The sequence below is a fragment of the Benincasa hispida genome, chromosome 4 (genome assembly GCF_009727055.1).
Source record: "Benincasa hispida cultivar B227 chromosome 4, ASM972705v1, whole genome shotgun sequence".
NCBI classification, from domain to species: Eukaryota; Viridiplantae; Streptophyta; class Magnoliopsida; order Cucurbitales; family Cucurbitaceae; genus Benincasa; species Benincasa hispida.
In genome coordinates this window covers 39,097,196-39,109,452 of record NC_052352.1, presented here as the reverse complement: position 1 = coordinate 39,109,452, position 12,257 = coordinate 39,097,196, and the positions used below count along the sequence as shown (strand labels likewise).

The 12,257-nt window shown below is 32.7% G+C and overlaps 1 long non-coding RNA gene across 1 annotated transcript in view; it reads right to left on the bottom strand.

The window, feature by feature from the left end:
• LOC120075172 overlaps positions 1-9,738 on the bottom strand; it is a 41,152-nt gene extending 31,414 nt beyond the window's left edge. Inside the window, exons 1-2 of the long non-coding RNA XR_005481207.1 lie at positions 9,457-9,738; positions 2,109-2,278 (exon numbers count right to left, since the gene is read on the bottom strand). This is a non-coding gene — a long non-coding RNA (uncharacterized LOC120075172). The remainder of the gene's footprint in view (positions 1-2,108; positions 2,279-9,456) is intronic.
• Between the last annotated feature and the right edge of the window lie 2,519 nt (positions 9,739-12,257).

The window sequence follows — 12,257 nt, the reverse complement described above, 5'->3', positions numbered from 1 at the left end:
GGGCGAGCTAAACGATCGTGCAGTGGCGATCTAAAGAATCGTGCAATATTTACTAAATGATCGCATAGCTTTGCTAGACGATCGCTGGCCCAAGGTAAACGATAGTGTAGAGTCTATAGGCGACAGACCGAGCTAAACGATAGAGCTAAACGATCACATAGCTTTTGCTAGATGATTGCATAGCTTTATCTAAACGATTGGGCATCGACCTATACGATCAGTCTCTGCCATCTCCCACTTGCCCAGTCGTGTATGCGATCGTTGTTTCCTCTGTTCATCTGCCTCATACCAAGTCCGAACAGAGCCCACCCTCTGGATTCTCACACCAAGAACACTAAGGTCACCTTATTGGTGGTGTCAGACTCAACTCGACACCGTCGAGGTTTTCTGCAGGCCGTTCGTGGTGATGTGGAGGTCGTTCATGTTGCAGAGGAATTCGTGACCAAGGAGATCGTTGAGGATAAGCATGAAGTGTTCGTGTGGTGTTCGTGCTGTGTTGCGGTCGTGTAGATCGAGTGCTCATGGTTACTGTTGTTCGATCAGAGTCGCGCAACAGAGCGTGGAGACGTTTCCTCATATGTGCGTAAAGTTTGATCTCTGTTTATTTGTTGTTCATGCTGTAATTTCTGCATTGTAATTGTATAACCGTGTGTATTGAAGTCGACTGTAAACATATGTTAATTCATGATTGTAATTTGGAATAGTCTTGTTCTGCTGCTAATGGAAATCTCATTTCCGATTTCCTTCAATATTGTATGCATATACATGAATTTATTTAATTATCACATACATCTCATGCATAAACAATTAAATACTAACTGTTATGGTTTTCGTTTTGGCATAAACAAGCAAACAGACAGCTAACTATTACAAACAGCTTCAAAACTATCTTTTAACCGCTCGAACTGCTCCAAATCGAACCCAAAACAACTTAAACCGGGCTAGACGAGTCTGAACCGGACCAACAAAGCCTAAACCGGACCAATCACAACCATTTGAGGCTGAACCGGATTGAACCTTGAGAAAATCGATCGAATCGGTTGCTTTCGGTCCAACCTCAATATGCTGCTAAAACCGATCATGTAATGCCTAGATGTAATCATCTAGTGTCATCGCCTGGGGTTGAGAGGAAGTACATGATCGTATAGTGTTCCTTGAAACCTGAACGATCGTTTAGCTCTATCGCATAGGACTAGACAATCGTTTAGTTCCATCGTAGTGCAATCGCTTAGCTCCATCGCATAGTACTAAGCGATCGCATAACACCATCGCCTAGTGCATTCAAGTCGTCGTTTAATATCCGCTCGCAGCTAAACGATCGCATAGCTCCATCGTATAGAACATCATCGCGTTGCATAGCATTTATCTACGCAATCGCGTAGCTCCACGACCAAACGAACGCTCATTGCTATCGCATAGCACTTCATCACGTTTAGTGCACATCATTGTTGAACGATCATATAGCGCCATCGTTTAGCAAAATCAACATATCGTCTAGTTTCCACAACAAAAACTAAACGATCGCGTAATGCTATCGTATAACGAATGAACACATCGCTTAGCTCCCCCAGGTACACGATAGTTTAGCATTCAACATCACAAGGACCAGCACATATTACTAAACAATCATCTAGCTTTTCTTCTCATTGTGTAACGTCTGGAGCTAAACGATTGTTTAGCAACTGGACCTCAGCAACAGATTTAAGCAGAAGCTGAAAAAGCTCGAATAGTAGCTCGACCTCTTTCGCTTGTTTCTTCAATTATATATTATTTCAACTCTAATAACTCTAAATAAATTACATACACTTGTAACACATAAATTCTCATCAAACAAGAGCCAAATACAAATTTAATTGAGAAACTAAAGAGAATTAAAATGCCAAAACAGAGAAAACCATAACAGTGCATCAGTTTCATATATCTCATGAAAAAACACCCACCTTACCGAAATTAGATCGAATTGAAAGCTTAAAAGATACTCTGATACCAATTGAAAGAGTTAAACAACATGTAGCGGAAGTATCAAGGATCCATAGGCTTTCTAATTCACTAATTTTAGCAAAAACTAAAGCATGCTCTTTTAAAAAAAATGGGTGTTTTGAACGTACCTTTGATGAACTCTCTAAGAAAACGTATGTTTAGCTCCTATCTTCACTTGTTATCAACGTGAACCACCTCAAAGTCTTCCCTACTATGCTCTTAGAGCTTTAGGTAGAGTTGTAGGACTCAAGAACAACTTGAAGATGTGAATAAACCAGAGAAACTCACAGCAGCCTGGCTGAAAAAGACAACTTCTTCTTCAGAAAAATCTCTTGAAATTCTGTATTATCTTTCTCCAACAACTCCAATCTTCTTTTTATATATTTGATAAACATGCAAAGAGATGAAGTGCATGGCTTGCAGCTCATGCTTGGAGAATCAAAGTAGAGAAGATAATGCTTTTTGTGTGAACATAAATATAATGATAATGGAAAAAACCCATTTTCCATTTTTGTGCAATATGTAAACGAATTTTCATTTTCCTTTTTTTAAAAAAATGATTTTAATTCAAAATTTTATTTTCTTAAATTAATTTCATAAACTAATTTTAAAAAATAATTAATTTAATATCAAATATTAAATTAATTTTTGCACAATAATCATCTTTATATATTTAAATATTTATTCTCTTGTTCTTTTTAATTTGAACGTTTGAAATTAATTTCTCAAGCTACCCTAAAGCTTATCTATTTACGAGCTAGTATGGGGACCTTGCGACCTATAGATCATGGGCTCCAATGATTCGAGATTAATCGGCTAAACTCATTAGTCCAATCTAACCCCTATTCGTTAACTAATGGGACACTCCACTATAGCCCATAGTTGAACTCCCCTCACTGTAGATATATTATGTCCACTTAATAACCATAATCAGTAAGTCGATCCTTCACAGGTTGTTCGTAATTACAGCTAGGTCAAAAATATCGTTTTACCCCTGTGACTACATCTTGTTCCTTAAGTTTCTACTAATCCTCTAATGAACAATTATGATTCATAATCTCTATGAATGCAATCCTTTCTCTATCATAAGAAGGTGGAGCCTCGATTGTTCAAGACCTGGAGTCAGTACTTAAGAGAACAACCTATCTGCTAACCCTAAATAGGGTAGGAGTGAATTCCATCTTGTAAGCTATGTCCCCAGTTATTCATCCGGTCTTATCTCCAAAATGTTAAGCTTATTGAGCAATGGTGTTGGACTACTCTCACCGTTTGCAGATCAAAGGATAATTCCGAACAAACAGGAGTTCATAGCTAGCTCAAGATTAAGATCGAGTTAACCTAGGTATATAATAAATGAAATAGTCAGTTTTAACAGTAAACGGTCATTATAAAGAAAAGTGACTATTTTCGTGGTCCAGTATATATGCAAACTCATTGCATAGGATGCCCCCACTCTCATGTCTCAACATGAACGATTTGTGGATCACATCGTTTGTAGCACCTTACAACTTCTTGTAACAACTACAGAGTGGGTTGCATCCAATAGTGTTACTAAGACGAGATACCCAATTTCATCCATATACTTAGACCATTTAGGCTATATACTGTCAACTTGATCCTGTTTATGGCACTACATAAAGTTACAGCATTCAAACTATAGCCAATGATGCGTTTATTAAATTTTTATAATAAAATGCAAAATCAACAAGTCATTGTTATTGATAAAATATAATGTTTAACACGAACTGCAAGTTCTAGGACATTCCCAACAGATCCTATAGTTGTGGAAAGACCAATCATTCGACATGGTGATGATGACTTTATAAACGATGATGAAGAACAATTATCTCCCAATAACAGTTCAAGTGCTGATGAATAATTTGATTTAGATGACGATGATGAGTATTCATGTATCTACTCGTTTCTTTTTCTCTGTTTACATGTATTTCATATTAATTTATTACGATGATAAGTCGCTCGTACATACACATTTAATTAATATGTCAAGAATCAAATGTTAGAATTAGAATCTAACCCCATTCCAGAAGGTTCTCAACCACAAACAGGGGATGAAATCTGTGAGACAGTTTTAGGTAGACGACCCGGATATTCAAAAGGCCTAGGCTGAGGCCCTAAACCTAAGTTAAGAAGGGGTAATAGCTCATCGAGTTCATCATCTACTCAAGGAACGGAGAGGGAGGTGAGGGAATTGAGAGCCAACTTCTAACAGTCTCAATTGAGGATTAAGGAACTTGAAGATGCAAAAACAAATGAAAGAGGATCACACAAGACAAATAGAAGAAATGAAAAAAAAAAAAAATGATTGAAGACATGATACAATCATAGAGAGGAGGGCCATCGAATTAGGTGTGATTACTTCACTATTTAGTTGTCTAGTATGTTGTTATCCTGCAATTATGGTAGCAAAGTAGTTATGTCTTAGTAGCTTTATGATAAAGAATTGTTGGCTATTATGCAGCTATGGTACCAAAACAACTAGAGTTTTTGTGTGTTTATGAATGTTTATGAATTTCAATGTGTTGTAGGGGGTGGGTCGAGTTTGGTTTAGATTGTTTTGGGGAGAAAGTTTGAGTTTTATGTGTGTTTGCTCTTGTTTATGAAGTTTGAATATGTTGTGGGGTGAATAGAGTTCGGTTGTAATCGTTTTGGAGTTGAATTTGTAGGTCTTTGTGTGTTTTTTAATGTTTATGAGAATTGTCATGTTTGTCGTGGGGGTGGGTAGAGTTTAATTATACTCGTTTTTCTTGTTTTGTCGTTGAACGTGGAGTTTTTATGTGTTTATGAATGTTTATGAAGTTCGAATGTGTTGTGGGGGATGGGTCGAGTTTGGTTTAGATTGTTCTGGGGAGAAAGTTTGAGTCTTATGTATGTTCGTTCTTATTTATGAAGTTTGAATATGTTGTGGGGGTGGGTAGAGTTCGGTTGTAACCGTTTTCGAGTTGAATTTGTAGGTTTTTGTGTGTTTTTTTATGTTTATGAGCAGTTTCACATTTGTCGTGGTAGGTGGGTATAGTTTGATTATATTCGTTTTGCTCATTTTGTTGTTGAACTTGGAGTTTTTGTGTGTTTATAAATGTTTATGAAGTCCGAATGTGTTGTGGAGGGTGGGTCGAGTTTGGTTTAGATTGTTTTGGGGAGAAAGTTTGAGTTTTATGTGTGTTTGTTCTTGTTTATGAAGTTTTAATATGTTATGGGGGTGGGTAGTGTTCAATCGTAATTGTTTTGGAGTTGAACTTGTAGGTTTTCGTGTGTTTTTTTATGTTTATGAGAAGTTTCATGTTCGTCGTGGGGGGTTGGTAGAGTTTGATTATATTCGTTTTGCTCGTTTTGTCGTTGAACTTGGAGTTTTTCTGTGTTTGTGAATGTTTATGAAGTTCGAATGTGTTGTGGGGGTGGGTCAAGTTTGGTTAGATTGTTTTGGGGAGAAAGTTTGAGTTTTTTGTGTATTTGTTCTTGTTTATGAAGTTTGAATATGTTGTGAGGTTAGGTAGAATTCAATTATAATCGTTTTGGAATTGAATTTGTAGGTTTTGGTGTGTTTTTTTTATGTTTATGAGAAGTTTCATGTTTATCGTGGGTGGTGGGTAGAGTTTGATTATACTCGTTTTGCTCGTTTTGTCGTTGAACTTGGAGTTTTTGTGTGTTTATGAATGTTTTTTAAGTTGAAATGTGTTGTGGGGGGAGGGTCGAGTTTGGTTTAGATTGTTTTTGCGAGAAAGTTTGAGTTTTATGTGTGTTCATTCTTGTTTATTAAGTTTGAATATGTTGTGGGGGTGGGTAGAGTTCGGTTATAATCGTTTTGGAGTTGAACTTGTAGGTTTTCATGTGTTTTTTTTTTTTTATGTTGATGAGAAGTTTCATGTTGTCGTGGGGGGTGGACAGAGTTTGATTATACTCATTTTGCTCGTTTTGTCGTTGAACTTGGAGTTTTTGTGGGTTTATGAATATTTATGAAGTTTGAATGTATTGCAGGGGGTGGGTCGAGTTTGGCTTAGATTGTTTTGGCGAGAAAGTTTAAGTTTTATGTGTGTTTGTTCTTGTTTATGAAGTTTGAATATGTTGTGGAGGTGGGTAGAGTTCGGTTATAATCGTTTTGGAGTTAAATTTGTAGGTTTTCGTGTGTTTTTTTTATGTTTATGAGAAGTTCCATGTTGGTCGTGGGGGTTGGTAGAGTTTGATTATACTCGTTTTGCTTGTTTTATCGTTGAACTTGGAGTTTTTGTGTGTTTATGAATGTTTATGAAGTTCGAATGTATTGTGGGGGGTGGTTCGGGTTTGGTTTAGATTGTTTTGGGGAGAAAGTTTGAGTTTTATGTGTATTCGTTCTTGTTTATGAAGTTTGACTATGTTGTGGGGGTGGGTAGAGTTTGGTTATAATCGTTTTAAAGAGTTTATAAGTTTTCTTATGTTTATGAGCGTTGGGAATGTCGTGGGGGATGGGTAGAGTTTGATTGTACTCGTTTTGTTCGTTCTGCCATTCAACTTGGAGTTTTTGTGTGTTTATGGATGTTTATGAAGTTTGAACGTGTTGTTGGGGGGCGGTTATAATTGTTCTTGTCTATAAAAGATTATGGCATTTGAATGGTTTGATTTTATTGTAGGATGCTATTCGGAGTTGAAGTTGGACGATTGGTCAAGATGTTGAGTTCCAGACGTTGTTTTCTTTCTGTATTTATTAACATTGTTTTCATTTTATTTCTTCCATGTATTTCTGAAAACAAATTTTTTTTATTTAGTATCGACTTTGTTTTATTGTAGGATCTTATAACTCTTCATTTATTTGTTACAGTATTGACTTCGTTTTATTCATCCCAGCCCCATGGGGGAAATTCACCTTCATCCCCAACCCCGTCCCCACCATTTGAAGGCGGGGACAGGGGTGCGGATTCTTTGTTGAGAAAAGAGGTCCCTGCGGGCCCTATTCCTCGTTTCCCAATAGGGATTTTCCTACTAATTCCTCACGGGGAATCCCCTACCATATTCAATTTAGGGATTTTTTTTTTTTTTTTTAAGTTTGGATTTGACTTATTGGGCTTAGAGTTAGAAATTAGATATTTAATGTTGGGCTTCAATTCAACATTATATATTATAAACATATATATAAATAAATTATTTTATATATTATAAATATATCAAATCAGGGTCGAGGATCAATAGAGGTTGGGGTCGGGACGGGGCGGGGATACTGTCCCCGTCTCCAGATGGGGCCCCAAAAATTTTTCTCGATTTGACACCATCCCCAGTCAAACCGGGGTTTTCCCATCCCGATCGAGGTGGGTCCCCATGGGAAATTTTGCCAACACTAGAGCAAGGAAAAAAATCAATGGGCCATGAGTTGTGTTCAATTTGCTTTTATTACTTAGTTATTCATTTAAGGTGGAGAGTTAAAAAAAAATGTTGAAATAGATGTTATATTAAAAATGGACTTTAAAAAATAGAAAAATAAGAGAAACTATTTTTAGAAAATAGCAAAATTTAATCATTCTAGATTTCTATAAATTTTTATCATTAATAGACACTGATAGACTTCTATTAATTTTATCATTGATAGACGCTAATAGTTGTCTATCCATGTATATATATATATATATATTTTTTTTGTTATTTTTGTAAATAGTTTGATTTTTTTTTTGTTATGTGTGAAAATTTCTCTATAAAAAAAAAGTGAAATGGGTAAAAGTAGATTCAATAGGTTAAGGGTTGTCCACGTGGCAGAGCATATCAAGGTTGAATATTTACAAAAGACTGACATGAGTAAGAACAAACAAATTATCCTATTTTTACAAAGAATTTCCAGTTGACTTATTTTTTGCAAATATTTTTGCAAACTACCATAGTTTTATGCTTAATCCACATGGAAGAATAATGTATTAAACTTTGAGAGAATCAATTAGAACATAATCCTCAATTTAAATTAGATTAGGGTAAAAAAAGTAATGAAAGTTGCTGAAGAAATCATTTTGAACACATAAAAACAAAACGACAAATTTTGGCTCGAAGCCTTTTCATCTTCTTGAGAACGAAGTTGTTTGTTTTAGCTTTTCTTTGGGGACGTCGAGGAAATGCACGGGGTGCGGAAGAAGGGTCTTTTTGGCTGTCAAAACTTGCAAATCCCCCATACAAAATAGTATCACCATGTGTTTAGATGAGAATAACTGATCAAATCGAAATTGACTTTTGCTCATCCTAATTCAATAGTAGAATAATTAAACAAATTCTTTCGCATATTAACATGTTATTTCTTAAATTTTAAATAATGATTCGAGTAACCTGAATCAACCTAACTCAAATATATCATAGTTGGATTGGATTGAGTTCAAGATTTATGAAACATTGTTTAGGTTGGAGAAATTTACAACCCAAAATGGTTGAATTGGGCCTACAAAGTATTTCAATCCAATCCAACTCAACCCAACTTACGAACACCTCTACCTGACATTGTATGACATACATATTTAAATTTAAGGACTAAATTGAAGCAAAAATTCAAATCTCGAGAGGAATTTTTTTTTTTTTTTTTTTTAGGATAGGTAGGAAATTTGTAACATTATAAAATGTAAGTACTAAATTGAAACCAAAATAAAAACAACATAGCATTTTAAAACTTAAGAATAAAAAAGGAACCGGATACAAAAATATTTTCATATTTCATTCTAATTAATTTGGAAAACATCTTCGGTGTTTAGAAACTATTCTGTTAAATTAGTTTATGTCCTTTTTCTGGAATATGTTTGAAAAGATATCTTCTTTCAAATAACAAAAATAGCTGTAAACTAAAAAACAAATATCAAATTCTACAAGTTTATTAGCAACTTCATCTCACATGTATCAGTATGAACGTTCATATATATCCAAAATGTAGTTTCAAAATATATTCTTGGAAAAAATTGTTTGGTCTTATGTGTCTCCAAATATAATTTAATATAGAACTTTAGGGTTTTATTGCAAACTAAAGTTGTAAGGATTAATTCCAAAAAAAACATAAATAAATAATACACACGCATGTATATATATTTGAAAGACTCTTCAAATATATCGTTGGAAGCTTGTGATACATACTCACAAACAAATAATAGTCAATAAACTAATATTTTGAGACGATAAACAAAATTATTTATATTTTAACTTTTCAAATCGGGTTTACACTTTTTATTTGAACTCCCTCATTATATATTATTCTCCCTACTTTCTTAAACAATAGTATATACTAATTAAATAAAACTCCATATTAACTGCAGACTTAAATTCATGAAACTACAAAATCAACTCTCATCCATACATTAACATACTTAACTCTCAACCTAAATTGAACTCAAATGTAATTTTCATAAACTCATAATTAATTTACAACTTCTCAAGCAAATTAAAGTATGTTTAACTTAATTAATTTCAACATATATTCCTTATAATTTGTAAAATAAAACAAAAGAGGAAAAGGGGTCTTTGAAAATATACCTTATAAGGTGAAAATGGGATAGTATTTGATGGATCATCAGCCTCCAACTCAGAAACAGGTTGATTAAGAATTTCCTTGGCCATTACTTTGTTTGCCCAGCTTCAATGGTTATTGTTTGATAATGTAAATGAAGTTGGAGATGGGTTCTCCTTAAATTCCTTATCTGCTACTCATAAATTCTTCGAAATTATATAATGTAGACTTCTTCAAGTCTTTGCCTTCTTTTTTAATTCTTTCTACTCTCCACAGTTGTTAAATATGGAGGCTTAAAGTTTAATTAGGTCAGTTTAACCTATAAATAATATATATATATATAATATATATATTATATATATATTTATATAAATTGTGTAGTGGTATGAAAATTTTCAATAAAGGTAGGCGATGAGCTCAAGTCTCCATTGACTATAAACGCGTGATAAATAATTGGTGAAATTATTGGATTCCCTTTCCACAAATCTTACCAACTTACTAGGAGAAAATTAGAGAGAAACAAATTCACAATAGTAATATATTCTACATCCACTTAATAACCAAATTTAAACAATATGATTAATATTTTAGGTTGAAGCAATTTCAAATATGTCAATAGAATTTAGCACAATCTAAAATTAATTGTAAGTATGAAAAAATTTTATCTTCTATTAATAGATATTACTAATTGAGTTCTATCATTCAGTGACAAAAATCTATTATAGGTAGACTTATGAATTACTGAGATTCTATCAATTAAGGATCTATCAGTGATAGACGTTATCATTTATAGAGATCTATCAATAATAAGTATTTATTATTGATTATTTATATGCTCATTTGTTATTTTATTTGCTATTAATATATCATATCAATATATTACAAATATAGTATATAAAAATCGTATTACTTTACTTCAATTATCTTTAGGCGATTACTACTTCAATTATCATTAGGCAATTACTTACATTAGGTATATATGACTGATATACATTATCAGTCAAATAAAATAGTATAACAATGATATTTAAGTTTTGTTTCTTTTTCTTTTTTTAATTTTTTTTTATTATCTACATGTTCATTTATTATTAAGCCTATATTTGATATACCATATCAATATATTTATAAGTGGCTATAGATATGTATCAATGAAAAACATCTAAATATCATTATAACGTAATAGACAAAAAAATATTTAGAATACGTAATAGACAAAAAAATATTTAGAATACTTTTTCCTTATCTGTTAAGATTATTATACTTAGAGGAGTCTAAGTACGTTGAAGGTGGAGGGATTTTACACTTAATGAGAGCCTAAAATTCATTGAGAGGGAGTCTTACACTTAGTGGAGACTAAATAATTGTTTTCTAAGTTGGGTTATTCCAGTGTTACTATTTTTGTCATCTACTAACAAATAAGTGGATCGTTGTAATTGTTTACTTTATATTAGTGAATATATCTTTTCACGGGCATACTGCCTCAAACGTATGCGGTATTGCATCAAACTGGGTTACAAAATTCTATGTTTTGTTTTGGCTTTAGTCTTTTGTGTTTATCTACAATTTTTCTAGAAATATTATAACATCGTGTATAACAAGTTATGTTGTGTGTTAAATCACTTTTATTTTACTATCTGTTATAAAATGTGTTGCGATTAAACCTTTAATAAAAAAAAAAGCGAAAAATAAACTCAAAACTGAAAGAAAAAATTGTAATTCATAAGAGGAAAGAAGTTTCATTTTGAACAAATAAAAACAAAACGATACAGTTTTGCCCCAAGCCTTTTGATTTTCTTGACAAAGTTGTTGTCGGATTTAGCTTTCCTGTCGACGCGTTGGGGAAATGCACGCAGAAGAAGGGTCCCTTTGACTCTTAAATCTTCAAGTCCTAAGAACTGAGTAAAACTATTTGTATATATAATTTGCCCATTTTTCAAAGTACTCGAACTTAAATAGCAAGATCTTGGATAATTATTTGATTCTTTATTTTGTTTTTTAAAATTAAACTTATTGACCCTGTTTTTACCTCTAAATTTTTTCTTTTATTATATACTTTTTACCAATGATTTAAAAATTTAACTCAAATTTTTAAAACTAAAAAAATAGTCCTCGTTTGATAACTATTTTGTTTTTTATTTTTTATCTTTGAAAATTAAGTCTTTTTCCTTTTCATTTAAAATAGATAAAAAAAAAAGGAATTGTGAGATGAAAATGATATCTATAGACTTAATTTTCAAAAATAAAAAATAATTTTGAAAAATATTGAAAAGAAAATTAAAACCTCAGCTTCTGTGGCCTGAGAATTCTTCCATAGCTTGAACTTCATCTCATGAACAGCTTCAATTTCCAAACTGCGTTTCAACTTCCACACGTTTCAGTCTTTTGGTTTTCTAATAATTAATTCTAATCTCATCTACACAGTTTCAAAATATAAGGTCAACTTTAAGGACATGCTATATACTCTTTCAACAATTCGGGCTAAAAGAAAATAATAATAATAATGTTGTGAAATTGAGAAGCACAACAGGATACGGATATGGAAACAAATTAATATACTATAATAATATATTATATAATAAAAAATATATATATAATATAATATAAAATAACTAAAATTATAAAATTGGATGCTATGAAAATTAATAGAATTTTGAAGTGGATTTGTCACCAATGTTTATTATCTTAAGATCTACCAAATGCCACTATTTATAGGCAAAGTGACAAGGAGGATGTAGACTTATATGGGCACCAAGTATGAATTATTACAAAGCACATGAACAACATGAAAAATAACATATGGCTTTTAGGACACTAAGCATTAGGTATC